Source organism: Carcharodon carcharias, chromosome 33, assembly GCF_017639515.1.
Source record: "Carcharodon carcharias isolate sCarCar2 chromosome 33, sCarCar2.pri, whole genome shotgun sequence".
Lineage (NCBI taxonomy): Eukaryota > Metazoa > Chordata > Chondrichthyes > Lamniformes > Lamnidae > Carcharodon > Carcharodon carcharias.
The window spans coordinates 22483740-22504016 of NC_054499.1; the positions used below are offsets into that span (position 1 = coordinate 22483740).

The window sequence follows — 20277 nt, forward strand, 5'->3', positions numbered from 1 at the left end:
AGAGTCACTGTGTGTGGGACCCGTACCACAGTGAGAGTCAGTGTATGTGTGAGACCCGCACCCCAGTGAGAGTCAGTGTGTGTGAGACCCGTACCCTAGTGTGAGTCAGGGTGTGTGGGACCGGTACCCCAATGAGGGTTAGTGTGCGTAGGACTCGTACCTCAGTGAGAGTCAGTGTCTGTGGGACCCGTACCCCAGTGCGAGTCAGTGTGTGTGGGACCCTTTCCCCAGTGAGAGTCAGTGAGTGTGGGACCCGTACCCCAGTGCGAGTCAGTGTGTTTGGGACCTGTACCTCAGTGAGAGTCAGTGTGTGTGGGACCCGTACCCCAGTGAGAGTCATTGTGTGTGGGAACCGTACACGAGTGAGAGTCAGTGTGTGTGGGACACGTATCCTGGTCCGAGTCTGTGTCTGTGGGACCCGTACCCCAGTGAGAGTCAGAGTAAGTGGGAGCCGTACCCCAGTGAGAGTCAGTGTGTGTGTAACACGTTCCCCAGTGAGAGTCAGTGTGTGTGGGACACGTTCCCCAGTGAGAGTCAGTGTGTGTGGGACCCGTACCCCAGTGAGAGTCAGTGTGTGTGTAACACGTTCCCCAGTGAGAGTCAGTGTGTGTGGGACACGTACAACAGTGAGAGTCAGTGTGTTTGTGACACGTACCCCAGCGAAAGTCAGTGTGTTTGCGACGCGTAGCCCATTGAGATCAGTGTGTGTGGCACCCGTACCCCAGAGAGAGACAGTGTGTGTGGGACCCGAACCCCAGTGAGAGTCAGTGTGTGTGGCAACCGGATCCCAGTGAAAGTCAGTGTAAGTTGGACACTAACCCCAGTGAGTGTCATTCTGTGTCGGTCCCGTACCCCAGTGAGAGTCAGTGTGTTTGGGAGCCGCACCCCAGTGAGAGTCAGTGTGTGTGGGACACATACCCCACTGTGAGTCAGTGTGTGTGGGACCCGCACCCCAGTGAGAGTCAGTGTGTGTGGGACCCACACCCCAGTGAGAGTCAGAGTGTGTGGGACCCACACCCCAGTGAGAGTCAGTGTGTGTGGCACCCGTATCCCAGTGAGAATCAGTGTGTTCGGGACCGTAACCCAGTGAGAGTCACTGTTTGTGTGGGACCCGTACCTCAGTGAGAGTGAGTGTGTGTGGGACCCGTACCCCAATTAGAGTCAGTGTGTGTGGGACCCGTACCTCAGTGAGAATCAGTGTGTGTGAGACCCGTACCACATTGCGAGTCAGTGTGTGTGGGACCTGTTCCCCATTGAGAGTGAGAATGTGTGTGGGACCCGTACACCAGTGAGTGTCATTGTGTGTGGGACCCTTACCCCAGTGAGAGTCAGTGTGTGTGGGACCCGTACCCCAGTGGGAGTCACTGTGTGTGTGACCCGTACCCCAGAGAGAGTCAGTGTGTGTGTGGGACCCATACCCCAGTGAGTGTCAGTGTGTGTGGGACCCGTACCCCAGTGAGAGTCAGTGTGTGTGGCACTAGTACCCTAGTGAGAGTCAGTGTGTGTGGCAACCGTACCCCAGTGAAAGTCAGTGTAAGTTGGACACTTACCCCAGTGAAACTCAGTCTGAGTCGGTCCCATACCCCAGTGAGAGTCAGTGTGTCTGTGGCCAGAATCCCAATGAGAGTCAGTGTGTGTGGCATCCGTACCCCAGTGAGAGACAGTGTGTATAGGACCCGTACCCCAGTGAGAGTCAGTGTGTGTGAGACCCATATCGCACTGAGTGTCAGTGTGTGTGGGACCCGTATCCCATTGACAGTAAGTGTGTGTGGGACCCGTACCCCAGTGAGAGTGAGAATGAATGTGGGACCTCTAAACCAGTGAGAGTCGGTGTGTGTGGTACAAATACCCCAGTGAAATTCATTGTGTGTGAGACCCGTACCCCAGTGAGAGTCAGTGTGTGTGGGACCCGTACCCCAGTGAGAGTCACTGTGTGTGGGACCCGTACCACAGTGAGAGTCAGTGTGTGTGAGACCCGCACCCCAGTGAGTGTCAGTGTGTGTGAGACCCGTACCCTAGTGTGAGTCAGTGTGTGTGGGACCGGTACCCCAATGAGGGTCAGTGTGCGTAGGACCCGTACCTCAGTGAGAGTCAGTGTCTGTGGGACCCGTACCCCAGTGCGAGTCAGTGTGTGTGGGACCCTTTCCCCAGTGAGAGTCAGTGAGTGTGGGACCCGTACCCCAGTGCGAGTCAGTGTGTGTGGGACCGACATCCCAGTGAGAGTGAGAATGAATGTGGGACCCCTAAACCAGTGAGAGTCGGTGTGTGTGGTACAAATACCCCAGTGAAATTCATTGTGTGTGAGACCCGTACCCCAGTGTGTGTCAGTGTGTGTGGGAACTGTACACAGGGAGAGTCATTGTGTGTGGGACACCTACCCCACTGAGAGTCAGTGTGTGTGGGACCCGTACCCCAGTGAGAGTCACTGTTTGTGGGACCCGTACCCCAGTGAGAGTCAGTGTGTGTGAGACCCACACCCCAGTGTGTGTCAGTGTGTGTGGGAACTGTACACAGGGAGAGTCATTGTGCGTGGGACACGTAACCCAGTGAGGGTCAGTGTGTGTGGGACCCGTACCCCAGTGAGAGCCAGTGTGTGTAGCAACTGTACCCCACTGAGAGTCACTTTGAGTGGGACCCGTACCCCAGTGAGAGTCAGTGTGTGTGGGACCCGGACCCCAGTGAGGGTCAGTGTGTGTGGGACCCGGACCCCTGTGAGGGTCAGTGTGTGCGGGACACGTTCCCCAGTGAGAGTCAGTGTGTGTGGGACCCATATCCCATTGAGTGTCAGTGTGTGTGGGACCCGCACCCCAGTGAGAGTCAGTGTTTGTGGGACACGTACCCCATTGTGAGTGAGAATGTATCTGGGTCCCGTACCCCAGTGAGAGTGAGAATGTATGTGGGACCCGTAACCTCGTGTGAGTCAGTCTGTGTGGGACCCGTAGCCCAGTGAGAATCAGTGTGTGTGGGACCCGTACCCCAATGAAAGTCAGTGTGTGTGGGACCCGTACCACAGTGAGAGTCAATGTGTGTGGGAACTGCACCCCAGTGAGAGTCAGAGTGTGTGGCACTCGTATCCCAGTGAGAGTCAGTGTGTTTGGGACCCGTACCCCAGTGAGAGTCAGTGCGTGAGGGAGCCTTACACCAGTGAGAGTGAGAATGAATGTGGGACCCCTAAACCAGTGAGAGTCGGTGTGTGTGGGACGCGTACCCCAGTGAGAGTCAGTGTGTGTGAGAGCCATATCGTACTGAGTGTCAGTGTGTGTGGTACCCGTATCCCATTGAGAGTAAGTGTGTGTGGGACCCGTACCGCAGTGAGAGTGAGAATGAATGTGTGACCTCTAAACCAGTGAGAGTCGGTGTGTGTGGTACAAATACCCCAGTGAAATTCATTGTGTGTGAGACCCGTACCCCAGTGTGTGTCAGTGTGTGTAGGAGCTGTACACAGGGAGAGTCAGTGTGTGTGGGACACGTACCCCAGTGAGAGTCAGTGTGTGTGGGACCCGTACCCCAGTGAGAGTCAGTGATTGTGGGACACGTACCCCAGTGAGAGTCAGTGTGTGTGGGACCCGTACCCCAGTGAGAGTCAGTGTGTGTGGGACCCGTACCCCAGTGAGAGTCAGTGATTGTGGGACACGTACCCCAGTGAGAGTCAGTGTGTGTGGGACCCGTACCCCAGTGAGAGTCACTGTGTGTGGGACCCGTACCACAGTGAGAGTCAGTGTGTGTGAGACCCGCACCCCAGTGAGTGTCAGTGTGTGTGAGACCCGTACCCTAGTGTGAGTCAGTGTGTGTGGGACCGGTACCCCAATGAGGGTCAGTGTGCGTAGGACCCGTACCTCAGTGAGAGTCAGTGTCTGTGGGACCCGTATCCCAGTGCGAGTCAGTGTGTGTGGGACCCTTTCCCCAGTGAGAGTCAGTGAGTGTGGGACCCGTACCCCAGTGCGAGTCAGTGTGTTTGGGACCCGTACCCAAGTGCGAGTCAGTGTGTGTGGGACCCGTACCCCAGTGCGAGTCAGTGTGTTTGGGACCCGTACCCCAGTGAGAGTCAGTGTGTTTGGGACCTGTACCTCAGTGAGAGTCAGTGTGTGTGGGACCCGTACCCAAGTGCGAGTCAGTGTGCGTGGGAACCCTTACCCCAGTGAGAGTCAGTGTGTGTGGGACCCGTACCTCAGTGAGAGTCAGTGTGTGTGGGACCCGTACCCAAGTGAGAGTCAGTGTGTGTGGGACCCGTACCCCAGTGAGAGTCAGTGTGTGTGGGACCCATATCCCATTGAGTGTCAGTGTGTGAGGGACACCTATCCCATTGAGAATAAGTGTGTGTGGGACCCGTACCCATTGAGAGTCAGTGTGTCTGAGACCCGTACCCCTTTGAGAGTCATTGTATGTGGGACCCATACCCCAGTGAGAGTCAGTGATTGTGGGACCCGTACCCCAGTGAGGGTGAGAATGTATGTGGGACCCGTACCCCAGTGAGAGTGAGAATGTATGTGGGACCCTTACCCCAGTGAGAGTGAGAATATATGTGGGACCCGTAACCTCGTGTGAGTCAGTGTGTGTGGTACCCGCACCCCAGTGAGAGTCAGTGTGTGTGGGACCCGTACCCCAGTGAGAGTCAGTGTGTGTGGGAGCCTTGCACCAGTGAGAGTCAGTGTGTGTGGGACCCGTATCCCATTGAGAGTCAGTGTGTGTGGGACACGTACCCCAATGTGAGTCAGTGTTTGTGAGACCAGTACCCCAGTGAGAGTGAGAATGTATGTGAGACCCGTACCCCAGTGAGAGTGAGAATCAATGTGGGACCCGTACCCCAGTGACAGTCAGTGTTTGTGAGACACGTACACTAGTGTGAGTCAGTGTGTGTGGGACCCGTACCCCAATGAGAGTCAGTGTGTGTGGGACCCGTACCCCAGTGAGAGTCAGTGAGTGTGGGACCCGTACCCCAGTGAGAGTCAGTGTGTGTGGGACCCTTACCCCAGTGAGAGTCAGTGTGTGTGGGACCCGTACCCCAGTGAGAGTCAGTGTGTGTGGGAGCCTTGCACCAGTGAGAGTCAGTGTGTGTAGCAACTGTACCCCAGTGAGAGTCAGTGTGTGTGGGACCCATGCCCCATTGAGAGTGAGAATGTGTGTGGGTCCCGCACCCCAGTGAGAGTCAGTGTGTGTGGTGCCCGTATCCCAGTGAGAGTCAGTGTGTTTTGGACCCGTACCCCAGTGTGAGTCAGTGTTTGTGTGGGACCCGTACCCCAGTGAGAGTCAGTGTGTGTGTGTGACCCGAACCCCAGTGAGAGTCAGTGTGTGTGGGACCCATATCCCATTGAGTGTCAGTGTGTGAGGGACACCTATCCCACTGAGAATTAGTGTGCGTGGGACCTGTACCCATTGAGAGTCAGTGTGTCTGAGACCCCTACCCCTTTGAGACTCATTGTATGTGGGACCCATACCCCTGTGAGAGTCAGTGTGTGTGGGACCCGCACCCCAGTGAGAGTCAGTGATTGTGGGACCCGTACCCCAGTGAGAGTGAGAATGTATGTGGGACCCATAAGCCAGTTAGAGTGAGAATGTATGTGGGACCCGTAACCTCGTGTGTGTCAGTATGTGTGGGACCCGTAGCCCAGTGACAGTCAGTGTGTGTGAGACCCGTACCCTAGTGTGAGTCAGCGTGAGTGGGAGCCGTACCCCAGTGAGAGTCAGTGTGTGTGGGACCCGTACCCCAGTGAGAGTCATTGTGTGTGGGAGCCTTGCACCAGTGAGAGTCAGTGTGTGTGGGTCGCGTACAACAATGAGAGTCAGTGTGTGTGGGACCCGTACCCCAGTGAGAGTCTGTGTGTGTGGGACCCGCATCCCAGTGAGAGTCAGTGTGTGTGGGACCCATACCCCAGTGAGAGTTAATATGTGTGGGACCCGTATCCCAGTGAGAGTCAGTGTGTGTGGGACCCGTACGCCAGTGAGAGTTAGTGTGTATGTGGGACCCGTACCCCAGTGAGAGTCAGTGGGTGTGGGACCCATACCCCAGTGAGAGTCAGTGTGTGTGAGACCTGTACCCCAGTGAGATTCAGTGTGGGTGGGACCCGTACCCCAGTGAGCTTCAGTGTGTGTGGGACCCATATCCCAGTGAGAGTCAGTGTGTGTGGGACCCATTCCCCAGTGAGAGTCAGTGTGTGTGGGACCCGTACCCCATTGAGAGTGAGAATGTGTGTGGGACCTGTGCACCAGTGAGACTCATTGTGTGTGGGACCCTTACCCCAGTGAGAGTCAGTGTGTGTGGGACCGAAATCCCAGTGAGAATAAGCGTGTGTGGGACCCGTGCCCCATTGAGAGTCAGTGTGTGTGGGACCCGTATCCCATTGAGAGTAAGTGTGTGTGGGACCCGTACCCCAGTGAGAGTGAGAATGAATGTGGGACCCCTAAACCAGTGAGAGTCGGTGTGTGTGGTACAAATACCTCAGTGAAATTCATTGTGTGTGAGACCCGTACCCCAGTGTGTGTCAGTGTGTGTGGGAACTGTACACAGGGAGAGTCATTGTGTGTGGGACACGTAACCCAGTGAGAGTCAGTGTGTGTGGGACCCTTACCCCAGTGAGAGTCAGTGTGTGTGGGACCCGTACCCCAGTGAGATTCACTGTGTGTGGGACCCGTACCCCAGTGAGAGTCAGTGTGTGTAAGACCCGTACCCCAGTGAGAGTCAATGTGTGTGGGACCCGTACCCCAGTGAGAGTCACTTTGTGTGCGACCCGTACCCCAGTGAGAGTCAGTGTGTCTAGCAACTGTACCCCACTGAGAGTCACTTTGAGTGGGACCCGTACGCCAGTGAGAGTCAGTGTGTGTGGGACCCGGACCCCAGAGAGGGTCAGTGTGTGTGGGACCCGGACCCCAGTGAGGGTCAGTGTGTGCAGGACACGTTCCCCCGTGAGAGTCAGTGTGTGAGGGACCCATATCCCATTGAGTGCCAGTGTGTGTGGTACCCGTACCCCAGTGAGAGTCAGTGTTTGTGGGACCCGTACCCCATTGTGAGTGAGAATGTATGTGGGTCCCGTACCCCAGTGAGATTGAGAATGTATGTGGGACCCGTAACCTAGTGTGAGTCAGTCTGTGTGGGACCCGTACCCCAGTGAGAGTCAGTGTGTGTGGGACCCGTACCCCATTGAGAGTCAGTGTGTAGGACCCGTACCCCAGTGAGAGTCAATGTGTGTGGGACCTGCACCCCAGTGAGAGTCAGAGCGTGTGGCACTCGTATCCCAGTGAGAGTCAGTGTGTGTGGGACCCGTATCCCAGTGAGAGTGAGAATGAATGTGGGACCCCTAAACCAGTGAGAGTCGGTGTGTGTGGTACAAATACCCCAGTGAAATTCATTGTGTGTGAGACCCGTACCCTAGTGTGTGTCAGTGTGTGTGGGAACTGTACACAGGGAGAGTCACTGTGTGTGGGACCCGTACCCCCGTGACTGTCATTGTGTGTGGGACACGTACCCCAGTGAGAGTCAGTGTGTGTGGGACCCGTACCCCAGTGAGAGTCACTGTGTGTGGGACCCGTACCACAGTGAGAGTCAGTGTATGTGTGAGACCCGCACCCCAGTGAGAGTCAGTGTGTGTGAGACCCGTACCCTAGTGTGAGTCAGTGTGTGTGGGACCGGTGCCCCAATGAGGGTCAGTGTGCGTAGGACTCGTACCTCAGTGAGAGTCAGTGTCTGTGGGACCCGTACCCCAGTGCGAGTCAGTGTGTGTGGGACCCTTTCCCCAGTGAGAATCAGTGAGTGTGGGACCCGTACCCCAGTGCGAGTCAGTGTGTTTGGGACCTGTACCTCAGTGAGAGTCAGTGTGTGTGGGACCCGTACCCAAGTGCGAGTCAGTGTGGGTGGGACCCTTACCCCAGTGAGAGTCATTGTGTGTGGGACCCGTACACGAGTGAGAGTCAGTGTGTGTGGGACACGTATCCTGGTCCGAGTCTGTGTCTGTGGGACCCGTACCCCAGTGAGAGTCAGAGTAAGTGGGAGCCGTACCCCAGTGAGAGTCAGTGTGTGTGTAACACGTTCCCCAGTGAGAGTCAGTGTGTGTGGGACACGTACAACAGTGAGAGTCAGTGTGTTTGTGACACGTACCCCAGCGAGAGTCAGTGTGTGTGGGACGCGTAGCCCATTGAGATCAGTGTGTGTGGCACCCGTACCCCAGAGAGAGACAGTGTGTGTGGGACCCGAACCCCAGTGAGAGTCAGTGTGTGTGGCAACCGGATCCCAGTGAAAGTCAGTGTAAGTTGGACACTAACCCCAGTGAGTGTCAATCTGTGTCGGTCCCGTACCCCAGTGAGAGTCAGTGTGTTTGGGAGCCGCACCCCAGTGAGAGTCAGTGTGTGTGGGACACATACCCCACTGTGAGTCAGTGTGTGTGGGACCCGCACCCCAGTGAGAGTCAGTGTGTGTGGGACCCACACCCCAGTGAGAGTCAGTGTGTGTGGGACCCACACCCCAGTGAGAGTCAGTGTGTGTGGCACCCGTATCCCAGTGAGAGTCAGTGTGTGTGGGACCCACACCCCAGTGAGAGTCAGTGTGTGTGGGACCCGTACCCCAGTGAGGGTCAGTGTGTGTGGGACCCGTACCCCAGTGAGAGTCAGTGTGTGTGGCACCCGTATCCCAGTGAGAATCAGTGTGTTCGGGACCGTAACCCAGTGAGAGTCACTGTTTGTGTGGGACCCGTACCTCAGTGAGAGTGAGTGTGTGTGGGACCCGTACCCCAATTAGAGTCAGTGTGTGTGGGACCCGTACCTCAGTGAGAGTCAGTGTGTGTGAGACCCGTACCACATTGCGAGTCAGTGTGTGTGGGACCTGTTCCCCATTGAGAGTGAGAACGTGTGTGGGACCCGTACACCAGTGAGTGTCATTGTGTGTGGGACCCTTACCCCAGTGAGAGTCAGTGTGTGTGGGACCCGTACCCCAGTGGGAGTCACTGTGTGTGTGACCCGTACCCCAGAGAGAGTCAGTGTGTGTGTGGGACCCGTACCCCAGTGAGTGTCAGTGTGTGTGGGACCCGTACCCCAGTGAGAGTCAGTGTGTGTGGCACTAGTACCCTAGTGAGAGTCAGTGTGTGTGGCAACCGTACCCCAGTGAAAGTCAGTGTAAGTTGGACACTTACCCCAGTGAAACTCAGTCTGAGTCGGTCCCATACCCCAGTGAGAGTCAGCGTGTCTGTGGCCAGAATCCCAATGAGAGTCAGTGTGTGTGGCATCCGTACCCCAGTGAGAGACAGTGTGTGTAGGACCCGTACACCAGTGACAGTCACTGTGTGTGGGACCCGTACCCCAGTGAGAGTCACTGTGTGTGGGACCCGTACCCTAGTGAGAGTCAGTGTGTGTGGGACCCATACCCCAGTGAGAGTCACTGTGTGTAGCAACTGTACCCCACTGAGAGTCACTTTGAGTGGGACCCGTACCCCAGTGAGAGTCAGTGTGTGTGGTACCCGTACCCCATTGAGAGTGAGAATGTGTGTGGGACCTGTACAACAGTGAGAGTCATTGTGTGTGGGACCCTTACCCCAGTGAGAGTCAGTGTGTGTGGGACCGACATCCCAGTGAGAATAAGGGTGTGTGGGACCCGTGCCCCATTGAGAGTCAGTGTGTGTGGGACCCGTATCCCAGTGAGAGTGAGAATGAATGTGAGACCCCGAAACCAGTGAGAGTCGGTGTGTGTGATACAAATACCCCAGTGAAATTCATTGTGTGTGAGACCCGTACCCCAGTGTGTGTCAGTGTGTGTGGGAACTGTACACAGGGAGAGTCATTGTGTGTGGGACACGTACCCCAGTGAGAGTCAGTGTGTGTGGGACCCGTACCCCAGTGAGAGTCAGTGTGTGTGGGACCCGTACCACAGTGAGAGTCAGTGTGTGTGAAACCCACACCCCAGTGTGTGTCAGTGTGTGTGGGAACTGTACACAGGGAGAGTCATTGTGTGTGGGACACGTAACCCAGTGAGTCAGTGTGTGTGGGACCCGTACCCCAGTGAGAGTCAGTGTGTGTAGCAACTGTACCCCACTGAGAGTCACTTTGAGTGGGACCCGTACCCCAGTGAGAGTCAGTGTGTGTGGGACCCGTACCCCAGTGAGAGTCAGTGTGTGTGGGACGCGTACCCCAGTGAGAGTCACTGTGTGTGGGACCCGTACCCCAGTGAGAGTCAGTGTGTGTAGGACCCGTACCCCAGTGAGAGTCACTGTGTGTGGGACCCTTATCCCAGTGAGAGTGACTGTGTGTGGGACCCGTACCCCAGCGAGAGTCAGTGTGTGTAGCAACTATACCCCACTGAGAGTCACTATGAGTGGGACCCGTACCCCAGTGAGAGTCAGTGTGTGTGGGACCCGTACCCCAGTGAGGTTCAGTGTGTGTGGGACCCGGACCCCAGTGAGGGTCAGTGTGGGCGGGACACGTTCCCCAGTGAGAGTCAGTGTGTGTGGGACCCATATCCCATTGAGTGTCAGTGTGTGTGGGACCCGCACCCCAGTGAGAGTCAGTGTTTGTGGGACCCGTACCCCATTGTGAGTGAGAATGTATGTGGGTCCCGTACCCCAGTGAGAGTGAGAATGTATGTGGGACCCGTAACCTAGTGTGAGTCAGTCTGTGTGGGACCCGTAGCCCAGTGAGAGTCAGTGTGTGTGAGACCCGTACCACAGTGAGAGTCAGTGTGTTTGGGACCCGTACCCCAGTGAGAGTCAGTGCGCGAGGGAGCCTTACACCAGTGAGAGTGAGAATGAATGTGGGACCCCTAAACCAGTGAGAGTCGGTGTGTGTGGGACGCGTACCCCAGTGAGAGTCAGTGTGTGTGAGACCCATATCGCACTGAGTGTCAGTGTGTGTGGGACCCGTATCCCATTGAGAGTAAGTGTGTGTGGGACCCGTACCCCAGTGAGAGTGAGAATGAATGTGGGACCTCTAAACCAGTGAGAGTCGGTGTGTGTGGTACAAATACCCCAGTGAAATTCATTGTGTGTGAGACCCGTACCCCAGTGAGAGTCAGTGTGTGTGGGACCCGTACCCCAGTGAGAGTCACTGTGTGTGGGACCCGTACCCCAGTGAGAGTCAGTGTGTGTGAGACCCGCACCCCAGTGAGTGTCAGTGTGTGTGAGACCCGTACCCTAATGTGAGTCAGTGTATGTGGGACCGGTACCCCAATGAGGGTCAGTGTGCGTAGGACCCGTACCTCAGTGAGAGTCAGTGTCTGTGGGACCCGTACCCCAGTGCGAGTCAGTGTGTTTGGGACCCTTTCCCCAGTGAGAGTCAGTGTCTGTGGGACCCGTACCCCAGTGCGAGTCAGTGTGTGTGGGACCGACATCCCAGTGAGAGTGAGAATGAATGTGGGACCCCTAAACCAGTGAGAGTCGGTGTGTGTGGTACAAATACCCCAGTGAAATTCATTGTGTGTGAGACCCGTACCCCAGTGTGTGTCAGTGTGTGTGGGAACTGTACACAAGGAGAGTCATTGTGTGTGGGACACGTACCCCAGTGAGAGTCAGTGTGTGTGGGACCCGTACCCCAGTGAGAGTCACTGTGTGTGGGACCCATACCACAGTGAGAGTCAGTGTGTGTGAGACCCACACCCCAGTGTGTGTCAGTGTGTGTGGGAACTGTACACAGGGAGAGTCATTGTGTGTGGGACACGTAACCCAGTGAGAGTCAGTGTGTGTGGGACCCGTACCCCAGTGAGAGTCACTGTGTGTGGGACCCGTACCCCAGTGAGAGTGAGAATGAATGTGGGACCTCTAAACCAGTGAGAGTCGGTGTGTGTGGTACAAATACCCCAGTGAAATTCATTGTGTGTGAGACCCGTACCCCAGTGAGAGTCAGTGTGTGTGGGACCCGTACCCCAGTGAGAGTCACTGTGTGTGGGACCCGTACCCCAGTGAGAGTCAGTGTGTGTGAGACCCGCACCCCAGTGAGTGTCAGTGTGTGTGAGACCCGTACCCTAATGTGAGTCAGTGTATGTGGGACCGGTACCCCAATGAGGGTCAGTGTGCGTAGGACCCGTACCTCAGTGAGAGTCAGTGTCTGTGGGACCCGTACCCCAGTGCGAGTCAGTGTGTTTGGGACCCTTTCCCCAGTGAGAGTCAGTGTCTGTGGGACCCGTACCCCAGTGCGAGTCAGTGTGTGTGGGACCGACATCCCAGTGAGAGTGAGAATGAATGTGGGACCCCTAAACCAGTGAGAGTCGGTGTGTGTGGTACAAATACCCCAGTGAAATTCATTGTGTGTGAGACCCGTACCCCAGTGTGTGTCAGTGTGTGTGGGAACTGTACACAAGGAGAGTCATTGTGTGTGGGACACGTACCCCAGTGAGAGTCAGTGTGTGTGGGACCCGTACCCCAGTGAGAGTCACTGTGTGTGGGACCCATACCACAGTGAGAGTCAGTGTGTGTGAGACCCACACCCCAGTGTGTGTCAGTGTGTGTGGGAACTGTACACAGGGAGAGTCATTGTGTGTGGGACACGTAACCCAGTGAGAGTCAGTGTGTGTGGGACCCGTACCCCAGTGAGAGTCACTGTGTGTGGGACCCGTACCCCAGTGAGAGTCAGTGTGTGTAGGACCCGTACCCCAGTGAGAGTCAGTGTGTGTGGGACCCGTACCCAAGTGAGAGTCAGTGTGTGTGGGACCCGTACCCCAGTGAGAGCCAGTGTGTGTAGCAACTGTACCCCACTGAGAGTCACTTTGAGTGGGACCCGTACCCCAGTGAGAGTCAGTGTGTGTGGGACCCGGACCCCAGTGAGGGTCAGTGTGTGTGGGACCCGGACCCCTGTGAGGGTCAGTGTGTGCGGGACACGTTCCCCAGTGAGAGTCAGTGCGTGTGGGACCCATATCCCATTGAGTGTCAGTGTGTGTGGGACCCGCACCCCAGTGAGAGTCAGTGTTTGTGGGACCCGTACCCCATTGTGAGTGAGAATGTATGTGGGTCCCGTACCCCAGTGAGAGTGAGAATGTATGTGGGACCCGTAACCTAGTGTGAGTCAGTCTGTGTGGGACCCGTAGCCCAGTGAGAGTCAGTGTGTGTGGGACCCGTACCCCAATGAAAGTCAGTGTGTGTGGGACCCATACCACAGTGAGAGTCAATGTGTGTGGGAACTGCACCCCAGTGAGAGTCAGAGTGTGTGGCACTCGTATCCCAGTGAGGGTCAGTTTGTTTGGGACCCGTACCCCAGTGAGAGTCAGTGCGTGAGGGAGCCTTACACCAGTGAGAGTGAGAATGAATGTGGGACCTCTAAACCAGTGAGAGTCGGTGTGTGTGGTACAAATACCCCAGTGAAATTCATTGTGTGTGAGACCCGTACCCCAGTGAGAGTCAGTGTGTGTGGGACCCGTACCCCAGTGAGAGTCACTGTGTGTGGGACCCGTACCACAGTGAGAGTCAGTGTGTGTGAGACCCGCACCCCAGTGAGTGTCAGTGTGTGTGAGACCCGTACCCTAGTGTGAGTCAGTGTGTGTGGGACCGGTACCCCAATGAGGGTCAGTGTGCGTAGGACCCGTACCTCAGTGAGAGTCAGTGTCTGTGGGACCCGTACCCCAGTGCGAGTCAGTGTGTGTGGGACCCTTTCCCCAGTGAGAGTCAGTGTGTGTGGGACCCGTACCTCAGTGAGAGTCAGTGTGTGTGGGACCCGTACCCAAGTGCGAGTCAGTGTGGGTGGGACCCTTACCCCAGTGAGAGTCATTGTGTGTGGGACCCGTACGCGAGTGAGAGTCAGTGTGTTTGGGACCCGCACCCCAGTGAGAGTCAGTGTGTGTGGGACCCGTACCCCATTGAGAGTGAGAATATGTGTGGGACCCGTACACCAGTGAGAGTCAGTGTGTGTGGGACCCATACCCCAGTGAGATTCATTGTGTGTGGGACACGTATCCTGGTCCGAGTCTGTGTCTGTGGGACCCGTACCCCAGTGAGAGTCAGAGTAATTGGGAGCCGTACCCCAGTGAGAGTCAGTGTGTGTGTAACACGTTCCCCAGTGAGAGTCAGTGTGTGTGGGACCCGTACAACAGTGAGAGTCATTTTTGTTGTGACACGTACCCCAGCGAGATTCAGTGTGTGTGTGACACGTAGCCCAGAGAGAGACAGCGTGTGTGGCAACCGGATCCCAGTGAAAGTCAGTGTAAGTTGGACACTAACCCCAGTGAGTGTCATTCTGTGTCGGTCCCGTACCCCAGTGAGAGTCAGTGTGTTTGGGAGCCGCACCCCAGTGAGAGTCAGTGTGTGTGGGACCCGCACCCCAGTGAGAGTCAGTGTGTGTGGCACCCGTATCCCAGTGAGAATCAGTGTGTTCGGGACCCGTACCCCAGTGAGAGTCAGTGTGTTTGGGAGCCGCACCCCAGTGAGAGTCAGAGTGTGTGGGACCCGTACCCCAGTGAGAGTCAGTGTGTGTGGGACCCGCACCCCAGTGAGAGTCAGTGTGTGTGGCACCCACACCCCAGTGAGAGTCAGTGTGTGTGGGACACATACCCCACTGTGAGTCAGTGTGTGTGGGACCCGCACCCCAGTGAGAGTCAGTGTGTTCGGGACCCTTACCCCAGTGAGAGTCAGTGTTTGTGTGGGACCCGTACCCCAGTGAGAGTGAGTGTGTGTGGGACCTGTTCCCCACTGAGAGTGACAATGTGTGTGGGACCCGTACACCAGTGAGAGTCAGTGTGTGTGGGACCCTTAACCCAGTGAGAGTCAGTGTGTGTGGGACCCGTAACCCAGTGGGAGTCACTGTGTGTGTGACCCGTACCCCAGTGAGAGTCAGTGTGTGTTTGGGACCCGTACCATAGTGAGAGTCAGTGTAAGTGGACCCGTACCCCAGAGAGAGTCAGTGTGTGTTTGGGACCCGTACCATAGTGAAAGTCAGTGTAAGTGGGACCCGTACCCCAGAGAGAGTCAGTGTGTGTGTGGGACCCGTACCACAGTGAGAGTCATTGTAAGTGGGACCCGTACCCCAGTGAAAGTCAGTGTAAGTTGGACACTTACCCCAGTGAAACTCAGTCTGAGTCGGTCCCATACCCCAGTGAGAGTCAGTGTGTCTGTGGCCAGAATCCCAATGAGAGTCAGTGTGTGTGGCATCCGTACCCCAGTGAGAGACAGTGTGTGTGGGACCCGTACCCCAGTCAGAGTCAGTGTGTGTGAGACCTGTACCCCAGTGAGATTCAGTGTGCGTGGGACCCGTACCCCAGTGAGTTTCAGTGTGTGTGGGACCCATACCCCAGTGAGAGTCAGTGTGTGTGGGACCCATTCCCCAATGAGAGTCAGTGAGTGTGGGACCCGTACCTCAGTGAGAGACAGGGTGTGTGGGACCCGTACCCCATTGCGAGTCAGTGTATGTGGGACCCTTACCCCAGTGAGAGTCAGTGTGTGTGGTACCCGTACCCCATTGAGAGTGAGAATGTGTGTGGGACCCGTACACCTGTGAGAGTCATTGTGTGTGGGACACTTACCCCAGTGAGAGTCAGTGTGTGTGGGACCGACATCCCAGTGAGAATAAGTGTGTGTGGGACCCGTGCCCCAGTGAGAGTCAGTGTGTGTGGGACCCGTATCCCACTGAGAGTAAGTGTGTGTGCGACCCGTACCACAGTGAGAGTGAGAATGAATGTGGGACCCCTAAACCAGTGAGAGTCGGTGTGTGTGGTACAAATACCCCAGTGAAATTCATTGTGTGTGAGACCCGTACCCCAGTGTGTGTCAGTGTGTGTGGGAACTGTACACAGGGAGAGTCATTGTGTGTGGGACACGTACCCCAGTGAGAGTCAGTGTGTGTGGGACCCGTACCCCAGTGAGAGTCAGTGTGTGTGGGACCCGTACCCCAGTGAGAGTCAGTGTGTGTAGCAACTGTACCGCACTGAGAGTCACTTTGAGTGGGACCCGTACCCCAGTGAGAGTCAGTGTGTAGGACCCGTACCCCAGTGAGAGTCAATGTGTGTGGGACCTGCACCCCAGTGAGAGTCAGAGTGTGTGGCACTCGTACCCCAGTGCGAGTCAGTGTGTGTGGGACCCTTTCCCCAGTGAGAGTCAGTGAGTGTGGGACCCGTACCCCAGTGAGAGTCATTGTGTGTGGGACACGTATCCTAGTCCGAGTCTGTGTCTGTGGGACCCGTACCCCAGCGAGAGTCAGAATAAGGGGGAGCCGTACCCCAGTGAGTGTCAGTGTGTGTGTAACACGTTCCCCAGTGAGAGTCAGTGTGTGTGTGACACGTACCCCATTGAGATCAGTGTGTGTGGCACCCGTACCCCAGAGAGAGACAGTGTGTGTGGGACCCGAACCCCAGTAAGAGTCAGTGTGTGTGGCAACCGGATCCCAGTGAAAGTCAGTGTAAGTTGGACACTAACCCCAGTGAGTGTCAATCTGTGTCGTTCCCGTACAACAGTGAGAGTCAGTGTGTTTGGGAGCCGCACCCCAGTGAGAGTCAGTGTGTGTGGGACCCGCACCCCAGTGAGAGCCTGTGTGTGTGGGACGCGTACCCCAGTGAGTGTCAGTGTGTGTGAGACCCGCACCCCAGTGAGAGTCAGTGTGTGTGGGACCCGTACCCCAGTGAGAGTCACTGTGTGTGGGACCCGTACCCCAGTGAGAGTCAGTGTGTGGGACCCGTACCCCACTGAGAGTCAATGTGTGTGGGACCTGCACCCCAGTGAGAGTCAGAGTGTGTGGCACTCGTATCCCAGTGAGAGTCAGTGTGTTTGGGACCCGTACCCAAGTGAGAGTCAGTGTTTGTGTGGGACCCGTACCCCCGTGACAGTCAGTGTGTGTGGGACCTGTACCCAAGTGAGAGTCAGTGTGATTGAGACCCGTACCCCAGATAAACAGTAAGTGTGTGTGGGACCCGCACCCCAGTGAGAGTCAGTGCGTGAGGGAGCCTTACACCAGTGAGAGTGAGAATGAATGTGGGACCCCTAAACCAGTGAGAGTCGGTGTGTGTGGGACGCGTACCCCAGTGAGAGTCAGTGTGTGTGGGACCCATATCGCACTGAGTGTCAGTGTGTGTGGGACCCGTATCCCATTGAGAGTAAGTGTGTGTGGGACCCGTACCCCAGTGAGAGTGAGAATGAATGTGGGACCCCTAAACCAGTGAGAGTCGGTGTGTGTGGTACAAATACCCCAGTGAAATTCATTGTGAGTGAGACCCGTACCGCAGTGTGTGTCAGTGTGTGTGGGAACTGTACACAGGGAGAGTCATTGTGTGTGGGACACGTACCCCAGTGAGAGTCAGTGTGTGTAGGACCCGTACCCCAGTGAGAGTCACTGTGTGTGGGACCCTTATCCCAGTGAGAGTGACTGTGTGTGGGACCCGTACCCCAGCGAGAGTCAGTGTGTGTAGCAACTATACCCCACTGAGAGTCACTATGAGTGGGACCCGTACCCCAGTGAGAGTCAGTGTGTGTGGGACCCGTACCCCAGTGAGGTTCAGTGTGTGTGGGACCCGGACCCCAGTGAGGGTCAGTGTGGGCGGGACACGTTCCCCAGTGAGAGTCAGTGTGTGTGGGACCCATATCCCATTGAGTGTCAGTGTGTGTGGGACCCGCACCCCAGTGAGAGTCAGTGTTTGTGGGACCCGTACCCCATTGTGAGTGAGAATGTATGTGGGTCCCGTACCCCAGTGAGAGTGAGAATGTATGTGGGACCCGTAACCTAGTGTGAGTCAGTCTGTGTGGGACCCGTAGCCCAGTGAGAGTCAGTGTGTGTGAGACCCGTACCACAGTGAGAGTCAGTGTGTTTGGGACCCGTACCCCAGTGAGAGTCAGTGCGCGAGGGAGCCTTACACCAGTGAGAGTGAGAATGAATGTGGGACCCCTAAACCAGTGAGAGTCGGTGTGTGTGGGACGCGTACCCCAGTGAGAGTCAGTGTGTGTGAGACCCATATCGCACTGAGTGTCAGTGTGTGTGGGACCCGTATCCCATTGAGAGTAAGTGTGTGTGGGACCCGTACCCCAGTGAGAGTGAGAATGAATGTGGGACCTCTAAACCAGTGAGAGTCGGTGTGTGTGGTACAAATACCCCAGTGAAATTCATTGTGTGTGAGACCCGTACCCCAGTGAGAGTCAGTGTGTGTGGGACCCGTACCCCAGTGAGAGTCACTGTGTGTGGGACCCGTACCCCAGTGAGAGTCAGTGTGTGTGAGACCCGCACCCCAGTGAGTGTCAGTGTGTGTGAGACCCGTACCCTAATGTGAGTCAGTGTATGTGGGACCGGTACCCCAATGAGGGTCAGTGTGCGTAGGACCCGTACCTCAGTGAGAGTCAGTGTCTGTGGGACCCGTACCCCAGTGCGAGTCAGTGTGTTTGGGACCCTTTCCCCAGTGAGAGTCAGTGTCTGTGGGACCCGTACCCCAGTGCGAGTCAGTGTGTGTGGGACCGACATCCCAGTGAGAGTGAGAATGAATGTGGGACCCCTAAACCAGTGAGAGTCGGTGTGTGTGGTACAAATACCCCAGTGAAATTCATTGTGTGTGAGACCCGTACCCCAGTGTGTGTCAGTGTGTGTGGGAACTGTACACAAGGAGAGTCATTGTGTGTGGGACACGTACCCCAGTGAGAGTCAGTGTGTGTGGGACCCGTACCCCAGTGAGAGTCACTGTGTGTGGGACCCATACCACAGTGAGAGTCAGTGTGTGTGAGACCCACACCCCAGTGTGTGTCAGTGTGTGTGGGAACTGTACACAGGGAGAGTCATTGTGTGTGGGACACGTAACCCAGTGAGAGTCAGTGTGTGTGGGACCCGTACCCCAGTGAGAGTCACTGTGTGTGGGACCCGTACCCCAGTGAGAGTGAGAATGAATGTGGGACCTCTAAACCAGTGAGAGTCGGTGTGTGTGGTACAAATACCCCAGTGAAATTCATTGTGTGTGAGACCCGTACCCCAGTGAGAGTCAGTGTGTGTGGGACCCGTACCCCAGTGAGAGTCACTGTGTGTGGGACCCGTACCCCAGTGAGAGTCAGTGTGTGTGAGACCCGCACCCCAGTGAGTGTCAGTGTGTGTGAGACCCGTACCCTAATGTGAGTCAGTGTATGTGGGACCGGTACCCCAATGAGGGTCAGTGTGCGTAGGACCCGTACCTCAGTGAGAGTCAGTGTCTGTGGGACCCGTACCCCAGTGCGAGTCAGTGTGTTTGGGACCCTTTCCCCAGTGAGAGTCAGTGTCTGTGGGACCCGTACCCCAGTGCGAGTCAGTGTGTGTGGGACCGACATCCCAGTGAGAGTGAGAATGAATGTGGGACCCCTAAACCAGTGAGAGTCGGTGTGTGTGGTACAAATACCCCAGTGAAATTCATTGTGTGTGAGACCCGTACCCCAGTGTGTGTCAGTGTGTGTGGGAACTGTACACAAGGAGAGTCATTGTGTGTGGGACACGTACCCCAGTGAGAGTCAGTGTGTGTGGGACCCGTACCCCAGTGAGAGTCACTGTGTGTGGGACCCATACCACAGTGAGAGTCAGTGTGTGTGAGACCCACACCCCAGTGTGTGTCAGTGTGTGTGGGAACTGTACACAGGGAGAGTCATTGTGTGTGGGACACGTAACCCAGTGAGAGTCAGTGTGTGTGGGACCCGTACCCCAGTGAGAGTCACTGTGTGTGGGACCCGTACCCCAGTGAGAGTCAGTGTGTGTAGGACCCGTACCCCAGTGAGAGTCAGTGTGTGTGGGACCCGTACCCAAGTGAGAGTCAGTGTGTGTGGGACCCGTACCCCAGTGAGAGCCAGTGTGTGTAGCAACTGTACCCCACTGAGAGTCACTTTGAGTGGGACCCGTACCCCAGTGAGAGTCAGTGTGTGTGGGACCCGGACCCCAGTGAGGGTCAGTGTGTGTGGGACCCGGACCCCTGTGAGGGTCAGTGTGTGCGGGACACGTTCCCCAGTGAGAGTCAGTGCGTGTGGGACCCATATCCCATTGAGTGTCAGTGTGTGTGGGACCCGCACCCCAGTGAGAGTCAGTGTTTGTGGGACCCATACCACAGTGAGAGTCAATGTGTGTGGGAACTGCACCCCAGTGAGAGTCAGAGTGTGTGGCACTCGTATCCCAGTGAGGGTCAGTTTGTTTGGGACCCGTACCCCAGTGAGAGTCAGTGCGTGAGGGAGCCTTACACCAGTGAGAGTGAGAATGAATGTGGGACCTCTAAACCAGTGAGAGTCGGTGTGTGTGGTACAAATACCCCAGTGAAATTCATTGTGTGTGAGACCCGTACCCCAGTGAGAGTCAGTGTGTGTGGGACCCGTACCCCAGTGAGAGTCACTGTGTGTGGGACCCGTACCACAGTGAGAGTCAGTGTGTGTGAGACCCGCACCCCAGTGAGTGTCAGTGTGTGTGAGACCC

General features: G+C 56.2%; 1 protein-coding gene across 4 annotated transcripts in view; it reads right to left on the reverse strand.

The window, feature by feature from the left end:
* Positions 1-20277, reverse strand: part of LOC121272275 (neuroligin-4, X-linked-like) — a 1033091-nt gene that overhangs the window by 991869 nt on the left and 20945 nt on the right. The gene's annotated exons all lie outside the window — the stretch shown is intronic.